Raw genomic sequence first — 15053 nt, forward strand, 5'->3', positions numbered from 1 at the left:
TGTCAGTAGCATTGCCGGTGGTGACGTAGTCATCTTAATCTCGGTAGCACCGTTGTCTCACTCCATCGCCACGCCAGCGTAAGGCCTAGCCAGGCCTAGGCCTAGCGGCAGTACTCCTCGGCCGCCTGGTTAGTCCTCGAAGACAGGCTCGACCAGATGGAGAAGAGGCTCGATAACTTCGAAGTGTACGTCCGAAGGACGTTCACCAAGTCAATACACGACCGGTTCACCACACTCGAAGAATACGACCGGACGATGTTCCCCAAGTCGATGGACGACCGGTTCACGCTGCTCGAGAGATCGTGCCAGCAGCTGGCTACCACAGTACAGAACCTAGTGACGCAAATGGCCAAGCACCAGCAAGCATGGACAGGACACCCACAGCAACAACCACTGCAGTAACCAAGAGGGGCCTCCTCGTCTGGCACTGGAACTGCAACGGCTTCGCCGCGAAGAAGGTGGCACTACTGCAGCACCTACAACAAGTACCGAGAATGCCAGGCGTAATCATTCTGCGAGAGACCCGCACCGAAGAAGTCAGACTCCCGCGATGCCAGACCTATGCCAGAGCCCGCCGAGCTTGCAAAATGCGGCCGGTAGGCCCGTTCCGGGGGTCTGCACTCTGATCCGGAAGGGCATCACGTGTGTAGAGCATTAACTACTAAGCAAGAGCACGATAGGGCACACCCCGTTAGAGGTTATCACAGGGACGAAAACGAAGAGAAAGAGCGCATTCCTAACGAACGTCTACAGCAGCCCGTCGCACGGCAGACTGAAATTTCAGGCGATGTTACACAAGGCGAGCAAAAGGGCGGCGTCCGACAACAGGTTGGTGAACTGCGGAGACTTCAACGTACAGAACCGGGCCTGGGGCTACCCCAGAATGCTGGCAAAAGGCAGAGACATAATACAAGACGCCATAGACCTTGGACTGAGCCTAATCCCCGACACTGCGTTCCCCACGAGAACGGGCAACTCTGTCGCACGGGACACCACGCCAGGTGTCACTTTCTCCAGGCGCAGAAGAGGAAGCACGAACGAGTTAGGTTGGCCGAATACAGAACATCAGCTGGGTAGTGACCAATACATCGTGGAGGTCACCGTACCGCTCGGGGACAACGAAGAGATCGGCAGAGGCCCGCCGAAACACCAGTTCACGTGCTGTGACACCTTCCGAGGACTGCTGCCCCAAGAGCAAGGCGACATCACGGACATCGAGGAGTGGGCCAACGAAATCGTGCAGAAGACGAGGGAGACCACTAGGGAAATCGAAACGGACGCGCGCGTGGGCGCAGTGGCCAGCCGCTTGGTCCACCTAATCGACGCCAAGCAGTCGATCACGGTGAGATGGAAGACGCAACGGACTAACGGACAACTGCGCAATAAGATCGCGGAACTAAACCACGAGATCACATTTCACAGCAGGGCACAATGCGCGCAGCAGTGGAACGAAGCCTGCAGTGCGGCGGATAGACAGATGCACGGCGGCATAACGTGGAACATGCTAAGACACCTACTGGACGATACCAATACCACGTCTCACCAGCACGACAATCAGGCCAAGACCGTCCTCAGGGTGCTGGCCGAGCACGGATATTCCGAAGTGAAGAAGCCCCTTGACGTGCTTCTGCCGGCGTGCTTCGACGTGTTTTGAAGCACCTCGACGTGCTTCACCCGCCGCGGTGGCTCAGTGGCTAAGGCGCTGCGCTGCTGAGCACGAGGTCGCGGGTTCGATTCCCGGCCGCGGCGGCCGCTTTTCTGATGGAGGCGAAAAGCAAAAACGCCCGTGTGTACGAGATTTCGGCGCACGTTAAAGATCCCCAGGTGGTCAAAATTAATCCGGAGCCCTCCACTACGGCGCGCCTCATCGCCTGCGCTGCGTCGGCGCGTTAAACCCTACAATCAATCAATCAAACCTCGACGTGCTTCGAAGTACTTCCCGGCCACCCCCACGTAGACCCACTCGGACTACCAAGGCGAGACGAACAAACGGCTGGACAGTGATATATAGAAGTGTGGGAGGTGAGAGCGACCATACAGGACATGAACACCAAGTCGGCCGCCGGACCAAACGCGTGACGAACAGAGCACTGAAGAATCTGAACCAGAGAGCGATCTAGAACCTCACGGCATAATACAACAGGTGCTGGCGAGCCGGAAAGCTGCTGCAGCAGTGGAGAGCGGCCAACACCATTCTGATCCCCACGCCGGGCAAACCCCCCACATCGACAACCTTCGACCGACCTCGCTCCTGATATTCGTCTTTGGACGCACGGCCCACTTTAGAAGAAACTGTTGGAATTTGTTTCCGAAACTGGACTGCATAGTTTCGTGTAGTGCGCCCGCCTCACATTGTGTTTTTTTCTTCTTTTGTTGTCTTGCCTTCTGTGTCGTACCCCTGTTCTGTCTTGTCTATTGTTTTCCTGTTACCTATGCCCTGTGGCAAAATGGCGCAAAAAAAGACCTCTCCCACGTCTTGAGTGAGCAAAGCGCTAAAGCACGTGCTCATGGACAGATGGTGGAGCCACCTGGAGAAAGCAGAGCTTTACCCGAACGCCGTGATCGGGTTCCGCAAGAAGCTTTGAACGCAGGACGCCATGATACTAGCTGAATACCGAGATCCTTGACGACGACGCCAACACGAGAGACAACCGGGTGATCAAAAGCCTGGACGTGCAAAGCGCCTTCGACAAAGTGAGGCACTCGGCGATCCTGGCCCAGGTGTCACGACTGAACATGGGCAAGAGAATGTACCAGTACATCAGGGCCTTCCTGACGGCGCGGACCACCCAGAACAACGCCGGCGACCTGAAGCTCAACTTGGCAGTGTCGGGACGCCTATTCCCAAACCATATCCCGTAAGGGACCAGGCCGACCACACTCCCCTATACAGCAACCCAGCGTCGTGACGTCACCGACGTCACTTCCGCTGAAGCTGTAGCCAAAATGGCGGCGCCCGTTTGAAAGCATTCCTGCTGTGGCGTCTCAGGCTCTTAGGCATTGCGCTTGCTTTGGATCTCAGGATGCGTGCTTTGGCAAACTACACGCACCGCTACGTATCGCTCAAGTCGTCGCTATGCCTTTGGGAGAGGTCGCTGCACGTTTGCTTTTGTCATAACAGGCGCGCAGCGCCGGCGCAGAAAGTGAATCTCGGTGATTTCACGTAGGAGGCATGTGCACGCAATAGTTTGGCTGATACCTTTAGTGCTAGGTGCATCTACTCCAAACAGCAACAACCACAGCGGTAACCATGAGTGGCCTCCTCGTCTGGCACTGCAACGGCAACGGCTTCGCCGCGAAGAACACGTACTAGCTCGCACGCGTGCGGAGTGAATTGGCGTAAAGCTTGCCAACTTGCCGCACAATTATTCTTCCCAATCTCCGCCTGCACGTCGCTTAGGCCTGGGCGGTGCTGTATAAAATGATTTTGCCCTATTTTGAACAAGTTAGATGCGTTTTGCAATAGTGGCATAGGCAAGCTCTAAAATTTCTCGACAAGCATGCATATTGCATAGGAATTTTGGCCTGGTGCAGAGTTAGTGCAGAGTGCTTCCCCTTCTTCACACACATGCCCACAGAAACGTTTTGCAAAGTACATTGCAGATTACGCGCTGCACTGCAATGGCGTACCCGTGTGAAACGAGACGCTGTTCGTTTTGATCGAGACAAGCTGCTTTGTCAAGCTAATCTACTTTCAGGTGCGAAAACTCTTGATTCCTTAAAACAAATCGAGCGTCTATGTAGACCTGTGTCACCTTCAGATAGGCAGTGTTGGTATATTGTTGGCACAGTTTATAGCAAAGTTTTTTGTGGACACCGATAAAAGGTGTGGAACAAGCACTAATACCTGCAAATAACTATTGCTGCCTAGGCAATGGTGCATTTCAAAGCCAAAGAACAATAGCTGCACCAGCACAATGTGAACATTAGAGGAGGTGAAACGAAATCTGCAAACGCTAATACCTTTTCCGCAAAAAAGTATGGTCGTCCTGAGCCAAGGGTCTGAGTATCATGCCTCGATACCTATAAAGAAAAGCCCTTCTAGTTCATGGGTGCACTACACTGCCACTGTAGAGCCACAGCACGGTAGCTAGGCCAAGTTTTGGTAGGCAGCTGCACACCTGGCAGTTCCTGAGCCAGATTTACGGTGGCTGCTCATTTTTGAAATGATTTGGGCATTTGCAATGACCTAAATGCATCTGAACATCTTCCAGACTTATTAACCTGAACCTTAAGGCATGGAAATTGTTCATTGTAAACCGTTGGGCAACATACTGTGCGGCGTGCTTGCTCTGACAGGATCTTGCAACGGTCATTTTGAGCACCTCTGTGCACTTGTTCATGCGCAGTAAAAGCTGAAGCCGCAACTTCTCGCATCTTTTGGCCAATGTAATGAATGTTTGTCTTTTAGTACTTGTTGTACTCAAAGACAAATTGGGGTAAAAACCACCCCCTTTTTTAAAGCTGGTTTTGTGTGGGTGGGTGTTTTTTTTTCTTTTTGTATTATTATCGTACCCCTCTCTCCATTGACTGTCCTCTGTGTCTGCCTGTTCTCCCTTTCCCCAACAACCACACCAGCAGACATTCCGGAGTCCACCCCTAGGTGCGACAAACTACCCTTGTTGGTGGACTTTCCTTTCCATATTCCCATCAATGAATATATTCATTCATTCATTAACAGTGCACTGTCAGGATTAAGGCGAATTATGGCAGCATACCTAAAGCAATTGCATAGTTAACAATTCACCAAATTACACAAACCTTGCTTTCAAGTCGATGCAAACAGAATATTAAGCAGAATAGTGAAATGCAGGAATTTCAGTGGACGTGATTTGTTAGAAAAATGAGTGACCTTATAGATATGCTGAAACAGGGCCAATTTTTCCTGTAAGGGCCAAAGGTGTCATCCAAGTACATTCTGGTTCTTATAAGGGTGGAAACTTGGGCTAGTCGGTATGCCATAACTAGAAAACAGCATGAACAGATGAATACATAAGGGAAAGAAAGACACAAACACTGCTCCCAACTGAAAGTTTTTTACACACAGTATAAATTCCCACATTATAAACTAAGAAAAGGTGAAAGCTATACAGTGACAATTTTAAAAGCATACAAAACATAAACGCCATGATACCAAGTACTATAGCGAGGCCACAACTGTAGACACACATCAAGTCAGAAACATCATATATGCGTCCAGTTTTCCTTTCGTGAGCACACCTCTAAGAAATCCAGTTGCCCCTTCACACACCTAAAAAATCCAGTTGCTTAGTGGACAGCGAAATGGGCGCCATGCTCATGCACATTTTACCTAACGTGCAGTTTCTAACACCTCAACTGAGTCATGTGCTGTTTGGTTCCCATGACTGCTGATGACCAACCTGTGATCAAAGCATGGTGAGCATCCGCATTCCCAGCATTGTATGCACTAACACTAACCAGTGTATGCCGAATAACTTTTTTGGGCAAGCGTAGCCATGCTTTCTTAGCCTTTTACTTAGGAACCGGCCTGTCTGCTTGACATCTTTTCTGCTGAACCATAAGGGTGTAGAGCAGACCATGCCTTGCAAGCAGAAACTAATCTGTTGCGGTGTGTGACACATGCTAGCATTCTTTGGGTACCGGGATGCACTAATCCCCATGTGCTTATCAGTTTGATTAGTTAGAATGCAAGGGGCCTCCGCCATGGATAACTTGAACTACGCACCACCGCACCGGGAGCTTGAGGCCTGGCGCACGGCTGCACACAAGGCTGCTTCGGCTCCGGAAATAAGAGAAAAACTGAGAGACAAGTAAATCTGGTAAAAGTATATCTAAAACTTTCATAGTGAATGTTTCGGAAGGAGTTTTTTGTGGACTGTATCGATGTGGACACGAGTTCATGGTGTGGGTGTGCTAGCAGATGGCATCATTCCTGAGGTCAGTAGCATAGAGCCTGTCACTTCCAGTGACAACGAGGAGGTGTTGGACGAAGCACCAGTGCGAGCACTGCGCCGAAGAAATGACCGCATGGAATAATACCCATCTCTTCTTCAGTTTTGGAGTACGCCTTCCGCTACATTGGCTGGTTAGAGAAAAAAGTTGTATTTTTCGCCTTCGAGCATAAAAGGCAGCTTTCAATAGTGGCTTTTTAAGCGTTCAATAGCAGACATGCTCTACTGCTCCACAATTGCATTGTACGGCTTTTGTGCTTCACTGTCATTAGTTTGAACTTTCCCTAATTTGAGCTGAGGTGGCATCTCCTTGAAGTTCGAAATAATGCAATTTTACTGCATCAGCTTCAGAGAAACAATACCGCAGAAGAAATAAGAACACGGCATTGATGATGGTTTCTTCTCTCCCACACGTAATCAGTATCTCAGCTTTATCACAAATGATCAACACTGATACATATTCTGCAAAATAAATGGGAAGAACAACTAATAGGTCATTTAAAAATTACTTTTTTAGCACTTGCAGGGAAGCAACAGCAATGGAAGGTCAGCGGAGCTCTGAAGCAGGAGAGTATTGGTGTGGGCGAGTTGGTACATCTGGCGTATTGAAGCGCAGCAAAGACGAGGACAGGAACAAAGACGACGACACACAGAGCGCTCTGTGTGTCGTCGTCTGTGTTCCTGTCCTCGTCTTTGCTGCACTTCAATACGCCAGTCTGAAGCAGGCTTTTCAAATCTCGTTAGAAGAAGCCAAGCCACTTGCCAGGTGCTTATATGGTTACCAAGCGAACAAATAGTTCTAGAGTTCCAGGCTTCCAGTGATCTATGTGCCAAGTCGCCAGAGGCACTGCAGTGTTTCAGTGTTTATAAGTTTAGTATATGCACTCACCCAATGTCTTAATGATGCATTCATTTGAGGTTGGCCCAGCGACATCTTCAAGGAATTCAAACAAATTCCTCCGAAACAAACGAGTAAGAGAAAATATTGCAATGGTCGAGGTGCTGAAACTTTTTTTCGAGAGAGGACTAGGCAGTGTTTGAGATGCAAATGACTTAATTTCTTTCTGTGGCCTTCATAGGTCGGCAAACTCACTTATGAGTGCACTAACACACCTCACTCATTATAGTTTTGGCCTGGTGAGTGCGAGTGCGAGTGAGTGCGAGCGCCACTCACGGTGAGCCCAGTTCACCACTAGCGAGTGCGAGTTCCACTCGTGGCGAGCCACGCCCAGCACTCGCGAGTACTACTGTGCGAGTGCCACTCGCGGCAAATGGAACTCGCCACTCGTGAGTGCGAGTTCCACTAGCGGCGAGCCCCGCTCAGCACTCGCGAGTACGAAAGCCACTCGCGGTGAACCCCACTCACCACTCGCAAGTGCGAGTTCCACTCGCGGTGAACCCCACTCACTACTCGCGAGTGCGAGTTGCACTCGCACTCATTAAGGAGTGCAATAACAGTAACATCATCATTCTGTCTGGTTTGTTGCAGAAGTTACGACCATTTGATGTTTGCGCCTGGAATGCAAAACCGTATTTTCTTTTTGTCCGTGTGTTTCTTGCGCTGTTTTTCCCCATGAATACGAATCTGCACCAAGTAGCCCAACTTGCCATCTTACTTCGGTTTTTTCTGGTTGCCACCCTTAAAGCCCAAAGTTAAAATGTTCGTAACTTCTGCTACAAACCAGATATAATGATAATGTTAGTCTCATTGCACTGCTTGATTTGTGCACAATTTACTGGTACCTTGTTCAGCTGCATCCCTCGAGCAGTTGTTTTACAAAAGCTGTCACAAAATCAATTATAAAAATGCAAATAAATTTGAATGTAGTCGTTTTACACAAAGACAAAATTTATATATACAATCAGAACGAAAAACTACATTTGCCCCCCAATTTTCATCATCGTAACTGCAAAAATATACTTTTTTGGGTTAAGACCAGTCTGCTTTCATAAGGGCCCTCAACCCATGCCATCAAGAAATGCACCTGGGTTCAGAGTCACTGCCTTCAGCTCCGTCCACTATTCCAAAGAGGCACACTGATAAAAAGCATCCACTCTTGTGACATGAGTAGCATTTTTCATCTTCCGCATTTCACATTTTCCACTCGGCAGGTCGACCGTGGTTGCATTTCACCGATCTTACCGCAGAACCTATCTGTGCACTTGCCTCGGGATGATCTTGCTGCGGTTTTCTTTTCACCTATTTTCCATGAGGTGTAAAGCCAACCTTGTTGATGCCTACCAAGCTAAAGTGAAACTGCTTGCTGCTGCTTTACTGCTTTAAGTTGGTGTATAGAGCCTAGAGCCTTTTAAAGCGTTACGTCGTGATTGAGCTGTGGTTTGGCAGACATCTTGTCATAAATTAATGGCGAATTCCATTGGGAGAACAGGAGCAAGTGGAGCGAGCAGCCAGAGCAGCACACGGGAGTAACGGGGAGGTATGCTTTCGTTCCGCGAATGAAGCATTCGCGCTGCTCCGGGAACAGTGAAAAGAGGGGGAGGGCGTGATGTCAAGAGCAATGTGACCAAACGTTTCCCGCCATGGCTTCCCGGAGCATTTCGCGCGCTCGTGTTGTCTGCAGGCTATTCCTCGCCAGTTTTGCCAGATACGTGCCGGTGGTTTTGTGTCTGCCTTCCGCATGGCGACGAATGAAGAAGCCGAGCGGATGTTCATGTCCATGATAGGGTCACCATCGTATCTCCCAAAAATTAGCTGCGAACGATAACAGGATCCGCCGTCTTTTCAAGATACGACTCTACCTTCGGTCGGTGCTCCGGCGGGGTGAACAGGTGCTCGAACATAAACTCAGGCAATGTCAAATCGTCGTCGTCGTTGCTGCTGCTGCTGCTGTCCGGTGATGAGTTTGCGCTTGAATCTGTGGTGCTTTCATCATCTAAAAGCAGCAGCATCGTCCAGACGGCCGAGCTTAGCTGCTGCCGTACGCACTGAGCGACTATCGCGGCTGCTGGATTCCTCCATTTTTTTTCCGCCACCCGGGCATAAAACCAGAAATGACGTAAAAGAGGTCATGTGACTTCCTCGGCGTTCCCTGTTACTCCGCCGATGGCGACGGAGCACCGAGAACTGCTCTCGGCTGCTCTCGGCGCCAAAAAAGTGCTCCTCCTCGACCAATGAAACACAACGCCCCTGCTCCTGCCCGACCACTGGAAGACGCCAGAACTCGCGAGAGCACTTTGGGTGCAGTTAGAAGTGCTCCTGTTCGCCCAATGGAAAGCGCTATAAGACAACTAATCATTCACAACCAGCTTCTCTTGAAGGTTACTGTAGAATTCTGGGCCAGTACATGAAGCAGTGGCACACTCTTCAGCAGATTCTTCTTGAACGTGTGTGTTGCAGCATGTTCAATCATATTCAGAGAAATTTCGATGATATGATTCTGTGTGATACGAATTTCTGAGAAGTCCTGGCGAAAATGCATTGTTTGCAATGGGCAGAATTTTGGCTGTTACGAATGGACCTTTGCGGCCCGGAAGAAGATATGAAGTAGCTGGTGAGGCGCTTGACATGTCAGAGTTACCGTGACCGCCGAGTAAGCAATGGCGACGTACAGGTACAGGCTCCTTCTTCCCTATGTGTAATTATTTCTCTGGGAATGGACATACAGTCTCGCCCTCCTCTTTGTCACTGTTTCTCCGAGAATGGCCGGTCTCGGAGTTTACTGCAGCCATGCAGGCGGGATATGGGCAATACCACTCCAGGGAGAAGAGCGCCTTGATGGCTTTAGGCAGGCAGGCGCTTATGATGCAGTCGGCTAGCGACTCAACTTCAGTTAGTTTCTGGCATCTCATTCGTCCTTGGTGGGCAGCCGCCCCTTCGGATTGCGGGAACTTTGGACCCCGTTCTAGCCATTGCCGCAATCTGGTTTTGGTGGTTGTTCGGTTGCTCACACGTTTGAGCGATGTATTTCCTGTGAAGAGGCTTCTCCCAACCAAATCAACCAGGCTATCAGCTATGTCGCGCAAAAAGAAAGCGGTTTCAAAAAGAAGCTGGAGATTCTCAATAAGGTCAACAGCGAACCAAAAAGGAAGTGCACCGACTTGGCAGAAGAGCCTGGCCTGCCGCCGTCGACATTTTGCACCATCGTTGGGCAACATGGCATGATTTTGCATGGTGTACGTCAAGCAGGCCAAGACAATCCAGCATGTCAAAGTTGAAGACATCCTCCTGACATGGTTCAAGGAAGTGACTGTGGCTAGAGTAAAGATTGATGGAAAGGAGGACTGCAGCAGAAATGAACAAGCACCGTCAGTGAGTGGAACCCTGCATTCCTTTCATGCGGTGTGTGGTAAGCTTGGGCATCATGAGTGAGGAGACGAGCGCAAAGTTTTACGTGCTCGAGAAAGGACAGCTTCGCGACATGGAGGTGAAGAAAAAGCAGAAAAGCATCTCGGATATCTTTACACAAACGTAACAAAAGAAATCTACGAAAACCTTTTTTTGGTGCTGAATTTCTGGTCTGTGTTGGTTCACACGAATTAGGATGCATCGAGCATTTTTTGCATTTCTACGAGATTTGTATGATCAAGATTTCAGCATGTTAGATTAGGGAATGAAATATTTTCTAAAATGGCCCATCATGACACCTATTTGTTGTGTTGCATCTGCGGCAAGCTCAGATGTGTTAAAATGGCATCGGGCCTGTCGCCCATCATGCAAAGTAAGGCACGTACTCGGTGTTCTCAGGCTCCATGCTTAGACTTGATGACATGTGGAAATAGGTGAGATAGTTTAGAAATTTGGCAGAGAAACTTGTGACTGCTTGTGCATAAGAATGCAAAAGCCGAACAATGACATCACAGCTTCACCCTTTTCTCCACAGCTCCACACCCCTTTTCTGCACAGTTCCCCGCGTTGGCACTCGTGCTGTACTATCGCTGCATGGCGAGCAGCCACCTTGCAGCTTGATAAATCTGCAGCTACTATGGTGTGTCGCCAATGTAGGGACGGAAAAGATTACCGGGTCTACCAGAATATAAAAATATCTTGCCAATTGGAATGCTGACATAAGATGTTGCCTTTGGACCCAGTCCATCTTCTTTTGAGCAGCCATCAAACAGCGCCACTCATTCTATGCCACATGAAAGTGACACAGCAGCTGTCTTGCTGTTGGCCATGCTTGCTGTAATGCAGCCTTTTCTGCACTTGAATTATCACTCATGAAGACTCGTGGCACATGCAAAATGGTTTGAACGTGGGTTATTACACATAACAGGTCATGCGGAAGAATACACAACTGTTCTACAACAGCAGGTTCTACATACCTCATTTCCATTCGTTCTTGCAAATGGAAAATTTTTTAATTTGTTGAAGACAACGTACTAATACTACTTTGAAGCGTACGTAGGACACTAGTTGAGAGCAGCGCTACTTTATACGTTAACTGGCCTTTCAGATTTGCCTACAAAGCAAGATTTTATTCAAATTTAATTGCTCCAGAGTCAAACCTAAGCACCGAGTCACCGACTTTACAGGACACTCATCTGAAGTGCATAACACACTGCCACGGCTTGTTTGAAACAATGTCATAACATCCCTTAGGCACACTATGACATCATAACGTCATAGAGATGCTAGTTTGTAGTCTTAAATAGTGGCATAAGATTTTGTGACTGCTTAGCATGCAGATGCACGCCACTCAATAAAAAGATGGTATAGAGAAAACGGTGCCTGCGAATTGTACAAGGAATCAGTTGCACTTTCACAATTAGGTACTCTCTAAATAATTTCGTTGGACCTTCACGGCCTCGGAATCACCTTCTGTACATTAATAAAATTGGCCGTGGTCAGTAGAACCCTGTTGATACATTCCCAGTTCATCCAATTTCCTGGTTACTACGCTCTCAATTGTGAATGCTAAAATGCTTCATAGCATTAGGGTGTTTTTTCTGGTTACTGTTTTCTTGGATAACACAATTTCCCGGTAGGTACGTTCGAAATTTTAAAAGTATTATCCAACTACGACCGGATGATACATTTTACAGCGAACAAAAAACGTGCTGACAAATGTGCGGACTGAGCCTCAGTGCACACGGCGCAATAAGCAGGCGCCGAGCGGCAGTCGGCCGCCCGGGGCACCGTGGCTGCTTTCCCGCAGTGCTGGGCTTGCCTCAGTCACTTGGTAACGGGGCTACCTTTACCAAATGTCGCCTGTATAGCCCCATCCCAACGTGCAAAACGCTGACCCTGGACGAAATCGCAGTGAAATCACGCCATGAAGCAGCACTGGCACAGGACAAAGCCTCCGAGAAAGATCGCAGCCGCGACGCGGAGGAAGAGATGGCGTCTCCAGCGGCTCTATATATGCTCAAGCCGCAGTCGGCTCAGAAGCGGTGCGGCGTTAAAAAACATTAAAAACAATCATTAAATCATTAAAAAACAATCTCAGTGCGGACAAAGTCTGGAATATTTAGAAAGGAAGCTCTTGCTTTCAAACGGCCGCAGCATGCATCAGCAAATGTTGACAGGCATGTACAAGAAAAAGGTCATTAAATACTCATGTTCGTCTCTCAGTTGCTTTTTTAATGTGGCGGATCATACGTTTTCCCTGGTAGTACGTTTTTCCCTTGCGTTTTTTTAACGAATCATCGAGCTTCTACTGTACGTGCTCAATTTACCGAAAATATTTTATAAGTACGATATTGGTCTGCCGTCCCTGCCATGTCAATGCCTCTCTTCTCTTTCCTGCCCACCTCTTGCACTCTGCTCTCCGGCTCAGCAATGCCATGGCTCCAAGATGCCCACCAGCACGCCTTTCAATCATTAAATTAGTTTGCCTGATTTCAACAAAGAGCAGGAGGAGCTCGCACAAAGATAGCTCAGCTTCTTGAAGATGCGAACCGACAGTGACATTTTGCACACCAGGCTCAATTTGCGTGTATGACTGGGCAGAGTGGGCTCGCTGAGGCACCATCAATAGAGAAGCGATGACAACCAGTAGCTGCCTTCCTCACCTAACACCTCACCTACAGGAAGAAGCTGGCCTTAACACTAGTGACGACACGCATGCTTTCTTAAAATGAAGGTGTATTCGTCTGTGGTTGCCTTAAGGTAATATATGGGCCTCCAATCCAATACACCACCATCTACCTCTTCAGAACCCCCTTCTTGAACACAGATATTAGTGAGTGCAAGCCTCTGTGTTGCTCTAGCCATGTTGTTCCACAACTCTCACCCAGTGCTATTTGAGACATATTTTATGCCGACGCCAGTGTTTCAGGCAGCTTCGTCACCACAGTAGTTGTGAACCCTGACATGCAGTTTTGTCAAACTTGCCACTATGCCACTCAGAGGCCCCTGTCAACACTCGCTGAGCTAAAAGTGATTTCCAAAGCAATGAAGACTGTAGAGCGTTTTAGGCCAGAATAATCACAACCTTTCGTGTTTTTCACAGACTCAGTGCAAGCCGTTGAAGACCCTTAGCCAGTATCCCATCAAGTACCCATATTCCAAGCAACCAGCGCAAAGGCTGCAATGTTTTGCTTCAAAGGGAAGATTGCTTGGGCCAAGGGGTCGTCAACTCCTGGACGGTGACGTGTAGATGGTGGCAACACGTATACTGTTATGATGCGTCTACTACCTCTATTTCCAGTTGACTCTGTTACAGAGTTTACCTTTGACAAATACCTTCGGTGTTCCACTCGTGCACTTATCCCATTGTGTGGATCTAACCTCCCCGGTGGGCTCTGCCACCATGAGGAGGTGGCGCTACAAAGAATTTGCGTCGGTGCCACACTTACGCCAGCTGTCACCCACTCCTGGCCCCCAGATCGACAGGGTTCATTCGGTTCTACACAATAATTTTGCTCCACATCGGCACCGACCACAGACATACACCATGTTCTTTGGTCTTGCCGTGGTCTCCAGCATTCCCAACAGCGGGCAGTGTTAAGTAGTGTGGGGCTAAACCCACACCAGCCGCCTGACTACAGATGCGGTCTTTTACAGCAAAGCTGTAAATGGCTAGGATCCAGCAGATTGTCTCCGGTCCCAGAGAGATGTAGACAGGAATCGCTAGCTAGCGTAGCGCCACGTTGCGGAGCTCACTCAAATCCCCGGAATCGTAAAACTGCGCGCCACACCCACGGGGCATAGAAAAAATCATACAAAATTAAAAAGGTCCTAGGGCCTTCATAGAGCATGCGCCGTGATTACCATACACACGCTTTAATAAATTTCTACCCACGATTGTTGTATGTTTTGTAGCTTAAGCTACAGTGGCCGAGGTTGAGCAGTTTCGCGTTTGCCGTGAAGGGCCGTTTTGCGCAAGCGCGAGGGGCATTGGATTGAATTCGATTGGATTGGCTTAGATTGGCTTGGCTTGGATTGGACTGGATTGGATTGGATTAGATTGGATTTGGATTGGATTGGATTAAAGTGGATTGTGTTGGATTGTGTTGCGTCACAGCGGCGGCAGACGCACTGGCGCCGGGCGTGCCCAGGTGGGCTGCTCAATTGCGCAGTAGCTAAGTCTATCGCTGCGTTGGAGTCGCTTGATAGCCGTTTCACGTGGCTCGTGATGAGCCATGCTGAGCATGCGCGAGGAGCCGTGACTGGGCAGGACTGGACTGTCAGTTGATAACCAACAACAACAACACCCCTTGTTCTACGACCCAGTCAAACCTCGCGTTGAGTCTCCGCACCGCTGCTTTGCTGGCCATCCCTCTTCAAGGTGTGGAAGGGCTCTAAATTTTTTAATCTGTATCGCAGAAGCCTTGAGACTTCCTTTATTCCAGAACATTTAGCCTCAATTGTTCACACCGTTTTATGCTGCAGAGAAAACTCTTAGAACTAAAAAAGAATGCACTCACCTATTTTAAAGGGGCCATGAAGACAAAATGCAAGGTTTGTTCTTTTGAAAGATTAACTTTTGAAAGATTACTTTTAACGCAAACTTCCCTCAAATAAGCTATGCAATTCGGAAGAAGCGAATTGCCATGCAACTCACCAGCTTCTTTTCTGCACTGCTTTTTGAGTTTGCTTAGGCCAACAAAAACAAGTACGAACTAATGAGAGATTATATGGTCACAAAAAGAGGTTTGTGTGCTTAAATTCTGGGCCTATTTTTTATAGAAGAAAGAATGGTGGGGTAAGCAATGAAA

At 48.6% G+C, this 15053-nt stretch overlaps 1 pseudogene; it reads left to right on the forward strand.

The window, feature by feature from the left end:
* The first annotated feature begins 2736 nt into the window (after positions 1-2736).
* LOC144167950 (uncharacterized) overlaps positions 2737-15053 on the forward strand; it is a 120275-nt pseudogene continuing 107958 nt past the window's right edge.

The sequence above is a fragment of the Haemaphysalis longicornis genome, unplaced genomic scaffold (genome assembly GCF_048455015.1).
Source record: "Haemaphysalis longicornis isolate Haplotype H1 unplaced genomic scaffold, Haemaphysalis longicornis Haplotype H1 scaffold_1, whole genome shotgun sequence".
NCBI classification, from domain to species: Eukaryota; Metazoa; Arthropoda; class Arachnida; order Ixodida; family Ixodidae; genus Haemaphysalis; species Haemaphysalis longicornis.